Source organism: Syngnathus typhle, linkage group LG4, assembly GCF_033458585.1.
Source record: "Syngnathus typhle isolate RoL2023-S1 ecotype Sweden linkage group LG4, RoL_Styp_1.0, whole genome shotgun sequence".
Lineage (NCBI taxonomy): Eukaryota > Metazoa > Chordata > Actinopteri > Syngnathiformes > Syngnathidae > Syngnathus > Syngnathus typhle.
In genome coordinates this window covers 7,061,957-7,070,722 of record NC_083741.1, presented here as the reverse complement: position 1 = coordinate 7,070,722, position 8,766 = coordinate 7,061,957, and the positions used below count along the sequence as shown (strand labels likewise).

Below are 8,766 nucleotides of genomic sequence, written 5' to 3'. Positions count from 1 at the left end.
ATTGTAATTTGATTGTGGGGGGGACTGATGTAGGTGTGGGGCTCTGGACTCTGCGGGTAGCTGTTTGCTGGGTTGGCGGGGGATGGGGGACGACGGCATTGGTTTGTCCCAGTACTGGCCAGGCTGGAATAAATCAGTATGAAAATGCCGGGCCCCCCCCCTCTTGCTTCCCTTGCTGTGGCTGCGCGCGGAGTAGGGTCGTACCCACTCCAGGGGTGTGCTGAGTGCGTGGTGGCAAGTGATATTGAAGCAGGGTGATGCCTAGGGAAGGTGTGACAATAGTTGCACGAAGGATAAAAGGCACTGAGGAAAGAAAAAAGAAAAAGAAAAAGTATAACCAACACGTCAAAATAGAGGATGACGTCTGCGCAGCGTTGTTTTTTGGTGTTGTTTGTGAGCTGTGTCTCTGCTGTTTTTGTGTTGTCTGTGTGTTGTGTTATGTGTTAAAAGGATGAAATTCGTTAATATAGGTGCACTAAAGAATTTATTTATCTGTAGTCTATCTGATTTGCACCGCAAGACAAAACCGAATTTGTTAAGATAGGAAGGAAAAATAGAAAAGCGAGCAATTTGTTTATGGGCAGAAACTGGTCCACGCTCCTTTAATGCCTAGCTTTGATTAAACAAAATTTGAGAGATGGTAAGAACTTGCTTTCTGGGATTGAATGATGTACAATTATGAAATACCGACATTTCAAAGCTAAATTTAAAATTTGAGAATGAGAGAGCGATTGAGTTAGTTAAAGTTATGAAACTACAACAGTTAACTATTATATTATTTTACCAGCAGTTATTTTGTTTATTTATTTTTTTTTTTTTTATTCGATTGGTGGATTGGGTTGTTACGTTGAGAAAGGAAAGGAAACGATACAAATGGGCAGCTGTATTGAGCCATGGGGTTGTCACGTGCCGTTGACACCTGGCTCAACAGGGGGGATGGAAGGGCAGTTCAGTCAGCTTTATACAACATATGAATTTGATTCATATTCAAAAGTTTATAAAAAAAAAAATTGTAGAGCTTGTTTAACATGTGCTTACAGTCCACAGGGTTATAATGCCTGGTCATAATAGATGCATTCTAAAAATGGATTGAATTGGCTTCAAAATAAACACTGAAGGCCTTAACGGTGGCAAAAACGTTATGTAAAGAAATAATAGTTTGTCAACAACTGCTGTAGATGTTAAAGAATGGAATCAATAGCTCGAAAATGAATGTGGATAGTTTTTTTACTGATTGTGAAATGTGCGACAGAGTGTTCTATATAATATCCGTTGAATGGAAGAAAAAGAAAAGAAACCATTGCTTTTAGAGAATGTAGTCAACCAAAATTATATATGTACCGACATGCCAAGATCTGGGAAAAAGCTGGAAAAAACAAAAACATAATATCTTTAAATTTGAGAGGTGACGATGATCTGACTGAAATTGATGCAATTAAAGTCCCCAGAGGAGTTCCTGATTAATAAGAATTAATTGACCAAATTGAAGCGGGATGGGAGTCCTCCATTTGCTGCTGGTGGACGATGAACAAGAACGTTGACAGGATAAATTACATCCATTGCAACATGCAGAAATTGGGCAAACGGACACAAGCGGGACTTGAGGCAGTGCACGAACAGATAGCCATGCCTTCCCTAATGTCAATCCAGAACCGCAATGCTCTTGTTATGTTGTTGTCTGGGAAAGGAAGGGTCTGCGCAATGTTCAGGGAACAATGCTGCACCTTCATCCAGAATGACACCGCCCCTGATGGGAGCCTGACGAAGGTGATTGCAAACTTGCGATCTCTCAACACGAAGATGAAAGAGCACAAGTGGATGACTGCTTTTGGGAAGTATAAAGCCCTTGTGTCCTCAATTACTGCTATACTCACTTTGTGTGGATGTTGTTGTATTCCATGTCTCCGTGCTCTTTTTAATCGTCTTATCACTACAGCAATCTCGCCCATGGACGACGAGATGGCCCGGGTATGCCTAATGTCTGAACGGCAGCATGTTGATGATAACGGTGATGATAATGCAATTTTTGCACTTGAGTTTACAGACTTTTTCCCAGATCTGTGTGTTTCCGAATGATGATGTTGCAACATTTATCCTTTTTTGGTGTAAACTTATTTGTGCGCATACTTGTGATCCGACAACTGAAAATCAAGAGAAGTGGTTGTTTTTGGTAATGTAAAAATTTAGCAAATGTGTGATAAACAGGAGGGAAATGTTGGAATAATTTAAGTGAAGCCTTGGCCTGCCAGACCTGTAGGCCTTGTCTTTACGAGTTTATGGCTTTCCTTTTATCTACGTTCTTCCTCTTTAGTGACAGGGATGTCTTTTGATCCCTGTGAGAGGCCTTCACTAACAATGAGCAGAGCTTATTTGCGTAGGCGAAATGTTCTTGTTTGGTTGAATGAAACTCCATTCCTTTTAGTTAACTGTAGGTTTGGTTCGTAGATCAGAACTGTTTTTTTTGTTAAGTGTTAAACACAGTTTGAGGTAGTTGCGTACAAGTTATCCTATATTTACTCAATGTTTGTTTAAGGAACTGCATACCAGTTACCTTACATTTATTTAACATTTGTTTTAGTGTTTAGGACAAGTTACTTATTGTTATTGAGTGTTAATTTGCTAAGTAGATAAAGTCTAGCAAAGGTCTAGTTGCATTGTTCCACAGGAAAGCGGCAATTGAAGTTATCTGATCTCACTCGCGGACTACTCGGCCAACAACTGGAGAAGAACAGATGGACAAACTCTGCGGGGGTCACGGGCCGACAATGAAGTGCTAGTTCACACCACACGACATTCCTTAGCTAATCAACGTTGCTACAGACACAATCTTCCCTCCCTTTGGTGTAGCAACGCCTCTGTAACCAGGGCAACCAAAACAGTGATGAGAGGAGCAGAAGAAACATCTCAAATGACTAATGCAAAGGTTGCAGAAAAGGTGCTGTTTTTTGTTGTTTTCCGGACGTGGTGCTGTCCTTTCGGTGGCGGATCCAGGTCCAGATCACCCCAACGTTCTGGCTGAAGGTCCCAAGAAGGAGGGGGACGGAGCCTGCGTCGACTGGACCCTATAAATCTGTGGAGCGCATCTCACATGCCGTCAAACAGCTTGCCGGCAAAGGAGGATCGTGGTATCATCTGTCCCAGTGCGCCCCAGTGAAGGGTTCCTGCAAGGAACCAGACCAGCCATCGACAGTCCCCGCCCCAGTTCATACAGAGGCAGAATAATCCTCTTCCCCCTTGGTGGCCAGGTAGTCCACCCTGAGCCACTGAAGACAACGACCACGCAGCAGACATTCCCAAGTTCTCCCCGGACGGAGCAGATCTGCGAAGGGGGTGAGAATCTGGCTCACCCTCCACCAGTGGGCGTGCCAAGCCCCCAACGACTGAACAATCGCGAGCAATTTTTATCTTGATTGATAACATTCTGGTCGCCTAAGGCAGAGGGACCGTGTAACTCTTTTCCTGCATTTAATCTGGCCGCAGTTTTTTTAAATTACACACACAATTTGAACTGGAGAATTGAGGAAAAACCTCATCTTCACTGGAAGTTATTGCTTTCATTGTATTTTCTTACTTATGTTTGATTGATCGAGGTTGACATAATCATATGATAAAACAGGAGGGATATGTTAGGGTTTGGAGAATATCTTCATCGTATGATTATGTTGGAATGTAACGTGTAATAATTTAACTAGTTTGTCCTGTCTAGACAAAATTAGTTTACCAAAGTGCTAAGATCTTTTCAACTTATTGACTAGCTGCAGAGGAAGCAATCAAAGTTGCTTTGTTTACAGAACGTCGTAAAAGGTCCCCTGCTATGCTTTGATCAGAAGGGGACCGTCTTCACCTTATCCTGTGTGTTCCCACACCCCCACTTTCAACCCCACTCTGTTTCTCTCAATAAATAAGCACCTGACGAGGCCTGAGTCAGACTTCATTCGACCATCGCTGTAAGCACAGCGACGAGTGAACTCTCCGCCTGCAGGTGTCTAAAATGACTTGCTTGACTCCAGTGTGGTCCTTGCAAAATAAGTTAGAGTGAGCACCACCCTAACACATTTTACATAAAGGAAGGAAAGAAAGAAATGAAAAGATACGGACTGTTACTCACCTGCATGTGTTCACGAGCTGTTCACATTGAAGTCTTAGATGATCTCAGTACAGATTGTTTCATCAATTCTCTACGCTGCTTCATAGTAATACGTGGCGATGTAAGTCAACTGCACTGTGATCAAGGCACTAGTTTTGTGGGTAAAAAATGAGTTTCAGAACCTCATGGAAACAAGTAAACAAAAGCTCAAAGACTTAGGTTGCAAATTTGTTCTCAACCCACCTGCTTCAAGTCACATGGGAGGAGTCTGGGAGAGACAAATAAGGACAATAAGAAATGTTTTGAAGTCCATTTTGGATCAAACTGCTCAAAGGCTTGACACCTCAGCCTTGAGAACCTTTATGTATGAAGCCATGGCAATTGTTAATAGCAGACCACTGAGTGCAGAATGTATCAACGACCCTGTGGAACCTGAACCACTGACACCTAACCACATACTGACAATGAAATCTACAATAATTTCACCCCCTCCTGGAGAATTTGTCAAAGAAGATCTCTAGCTGCAGAAAAGATGGAAAAGAGTTCAATATTTGCCCAACATTTTCTGGACCAGGTGGAGGAAGGAATACCTGTTGAACCTACAACAGAGAAGAAAGTGGAACAAGACTCGAAGAGACATGAAAATAAATGACATTGTATTACTACAAGATGATTGTCTACCAAGAAACCAATGGAAACTAGCCAAAGTGGTGGAAGTGTTTCCAGGAGCTGACAACAAAGTTAGGAAGGTCAAACTTCTTGTTAGTGACACCACACACGATAATAACAAAACACATACAACTAAATCATTTTTGGAAAGACCAATACACAAGACTATACTTTTACTTGAAGCTAAGGACTAATAAGACACAGCACATATTTGACATTTCCACATGGTTTAATCAGTTTATTTTGTGTTAATTGTTAAAGAATCACACAGAGTGTGATGGTGGGAGTGTAAATGATGTAAGTTTGTGCATGAAGCGTTCGCTGATTCCAGTGGATGGCGCTCTTGCGATCGATGTAGGTTTACACTAATTATTTTGAGTTATTTTGTTTGTACATTGTTTAAGTTGTGTACATTGTTTATGGCACTATTATCTCCATATTAGTAAATATATTCTATTTTTTGTAGAGAATTAGTCTAAAATTTGGGGTTCTACGTCACGTGAGTTTTGGCTCGAACTTCCGGTTCCCGTCCTGTAGCGATCAGTATAAGTGTATGGCGGACTCCGACGCTGGTGTTTAAATCCATATAAAGACTCATCTTTCAAGAAGATTAACCCCAGCCCTAGCCACAAGCAGGCAAAGTGGTGTGTTCGTTCCTCTTTATTCGTGTGTAATGTGTTTATTTGTGTAATATGTATGTATGTACGAACTAATGGTTTCGTTGTTTCTATTTCTGTTAGTTCTACGGTGATATTTTTGGCGAAGATCAATAAAATCATCTGTAAAAGGAACTCTAGTCTTCCCTTCGTGACTGAGGCTGGCATACCCACTATCGGAGCCAACCCACCACCAGGTGGTGATCAGTTGACAGCTCCGCACCTCTCTTCACCCGAGTGTCCAAAACATGCGGCCGCAAATCCGATGACACGACTACAAAATCAATCTTCGAACTGCGGCCTAGGGTGTCTTGGTGCCAAGTGCACACAGGGACACCCTTATGTTTGAACATGGTGTTCAGTATGGACAATCCGTGTCGAGCACAGAAGTGTCTAGTAGGGTCACCCATGGCAAAAGGGTCCTAGGTGAGGGGCCAGATAAAGCCCGGCTCACAAAAACCCCTAATGATAAGAAACAAAATTGGATTTGGTTTTCCCTCGCCTGGACGCGGATCACCGGGGCCCCCCTCAATCCGTATTTGAGACTCACAATGGCTTGATCCTTCAAAAATCTCTTCAGAAACATTTTACAGTGAACTCAATCTTAAAAACATAATATATTTATACAATTTTTATATTTTAACCCATTATATAATATATGAAACTCAACTTTAAAATGGGAGCTTAAGATCAGGGGATGCTTTGAGAATAATTGTCAATTTGTTTTGTATGTGTGAAGCCCTTTGAGACTGCTTGTGATTTAGGGCTATATAAATAAACTTGACTTGACTTAATTGTTAGATCAGGGACTAGTTGTTTTTTAAACCATAGCATATGATAGCATCCAGGTTAGTGCTGCCCGACTGAGCTTTGATCATAAACTAATGAAGCCTGGAACCGAATGCTTGTTTGCCGATTGGAGGACATCATGAGTAAATTGTGTTGCGCAGCAGAAGCGTGCTGGGCCCATAACCCAGAGGTCGATGGATCGAAACCATCCTCTGCTATTTGGACCTTAGTGAATTTGCAAACATTCTCTTAAGTCATACTTTTGAGAAGAAGTGCTGTGGGGATCATATTTTCCACACGTTGGCTGTGCTGCGTGGAGGTTGATCCATCCTCAATGCATACAGATTGCGAGGCATGTATGTGACTTCTTTCACCATTCTCAGTCCAAATACACAATGTCCTTACCTATTACAGTGATCCCTCGCTACTTCGCATTTCGTTTATCGCGGGTTCACTATATCGCGGAGTTTTTTTTGATTGATTGATTGAATATTTATTGATCCCCAGGGGTGGGGAAATTCAGGCCCCAGCAGTATTCATACCACAGAGTGGGTATACAAAAGACACACAGATGGCATGAGCGCAACTCAATAGGCTCTCATAAGGCTGCCACACAACGGCGCCACAAAGAAAGCCAGAAAGTGCTCAAGATAAAAGCCATCGAAGCAAAACAAAGCTAAAAGACAAAGGAAAAAAAATAACTGTGGCCAACCAGCACCCCTCAATACAAGAGAACACCCCAAAACACACAAAATAGCCTCCACGGGGTCCATAGACAGGTGTAACGGCAGTCCAGTTCAACGGCGCCCAATGGACCGTGGTCGTGAATCGGTGAAAAACATCACAAAGCAGGCAAACGTGTGAGCAGCGTCCTGGGCACCCAGTCGGATACACGTGCAGATGGTCACCACGGGGCTAGCATGGCGAAAGTCGTTGGTTCCGACGAGCACGAGGGAGCGGAGTCCCCACAGGGGTTGCGGTTGCAAGGCCAAGGCGAGGGACCCGGTCATCACTGGCCGGATAGCCTGGCTAGCACCCTCCTCTCGCCCACCTCCTCATTCCAAATTAATTGAGTTCCAAATTAAAATATCATTTAAAAGACCTTCTGCAGTTTCTACATCTGTTAAGATAAGATAAGAGGAACTTTATTAATCTCACGTGTGAGAAACTGCATGTAACAACAGCTCGATTTACAGGAAGGTCCAAGTTGGGGGATAAAGGTGCAAAAAGAGACTTCTGGACCGTAGTCCTCCTTTCATAAAAAATAGAATACAATATAAAAAGAAAAATATGGAAAAATAACAGCAATTGTAGTAAAACTAAAAATATAAGCTATGAATATTTGCAAAAAGAAGATAAAATAGTGGTAAAGTGTCGTAAAGTGTATGAAGAGTATGAAGTTTAGTAATGCTAATAACAAAAAGAAATAGTGCACGGGTTATCGAAGTGAAATAGATCCATGCATTGTGTGGCAGAGGATATTGCACATCGGGCTTAAATTGCACATTGGGGTTAAGAATTGCACGTTACGGGGAAAAGTATTGCACAGAAGGATGTGTTTACAGGTTGTCATTGTACAGCCTAATTGTGGTGGGGATGAAGGAGCTGCGGTAGCGTTCCTTCATACACGGGGGGAGTCTGAGTCTCTGACTGAAGGGGCTGCTCAAGTTCTCCAAGGTCAGATGCAGTGGGTGAGAGGGGTTGTTCCTGATGGATGCTAGCCTGGCTAGCACCCTCCTCTCGCCCACCTCCTCAACAGTGTCAAGAGGGCAGCCCACCACAGAGCTCGCCCTCTTAACCAGTTTGTTGAGCCTCTTCCTATCCCTCTCTGTGCTGCTCGGAGCACAACAGACCACAGCGTAGAGGATAGCAGAGGCTACCACTTCTGAGTCCTGATACTTTACACAGCTGCACTGACAGGAGTTGGGCAAGAAGAAAACACCTGAATTGATGCATAAGTGGCAGTGGTGGGATTTGAACCCACGCCTCATGAGAGACTGGAGCCTTAATCCAGCGCCTTAGACCGCTCGGCCACACTACCGATCTTCTGCAGTTTCTCCATTTGTTGATCATTCTATTAAGACGTGAAATTGGAGGATACCTAGTTGGTTTCTTCACCAGCATCCAGGTTAGTGCTGGCCGACGGAGCTTTGTTCATAATGTAATGAAGCCTGTACACAACAGATGCGAAAAAATATGAGTGACAATCAGAAGATTAAAACTTTGAAATCGGAAGACACATAGCTAGTTTCCCCACACAGCACCCAAATTAGTGCTGTCCTACACCGCCTTGTTGATAATGTAACAAAGAAGAAACATTCCATCCTCAACAACGAACAGGCTGGACATACTAAGCCAACTCCTACATTCGGAAACGGCTCGGTTTACCGAAAGGCTTCTCTGAAACGGGCTTGTTCGAGGCAACCGCGCTGCAGCTGCCGATCCAGTCCATAATCTTGAGCTACAAGCAGGAGAAGGTCAGGTTCGTTCTTGAGTTAAAAGAATCCTCAGATCGTACTGTGAGAATTGCACTTGTGGTGCTATCGGCAGGCTTCAACATCAGGA

General features: G+C 43.0%; 1 non-coding gene across 1 annotated transcript; it reads right to left on the bottom strand.

Annotated features, from left to right (window-relative positions):
• Window positions 1–8,160: 8,160 nt before the first annotated feature.
• trnal-aag (transfer RNA leucine (anticodon AAG)) lies at window positions 8,161–8,242 on the bottom strand. Its single transcript has one exon. It is a non-coding gene; the product is annotated as a tRNA-Leu (tRNA).
• Between the last annotated feature and the right edge of the window lie 524 nt (window positions 8,243–8,766).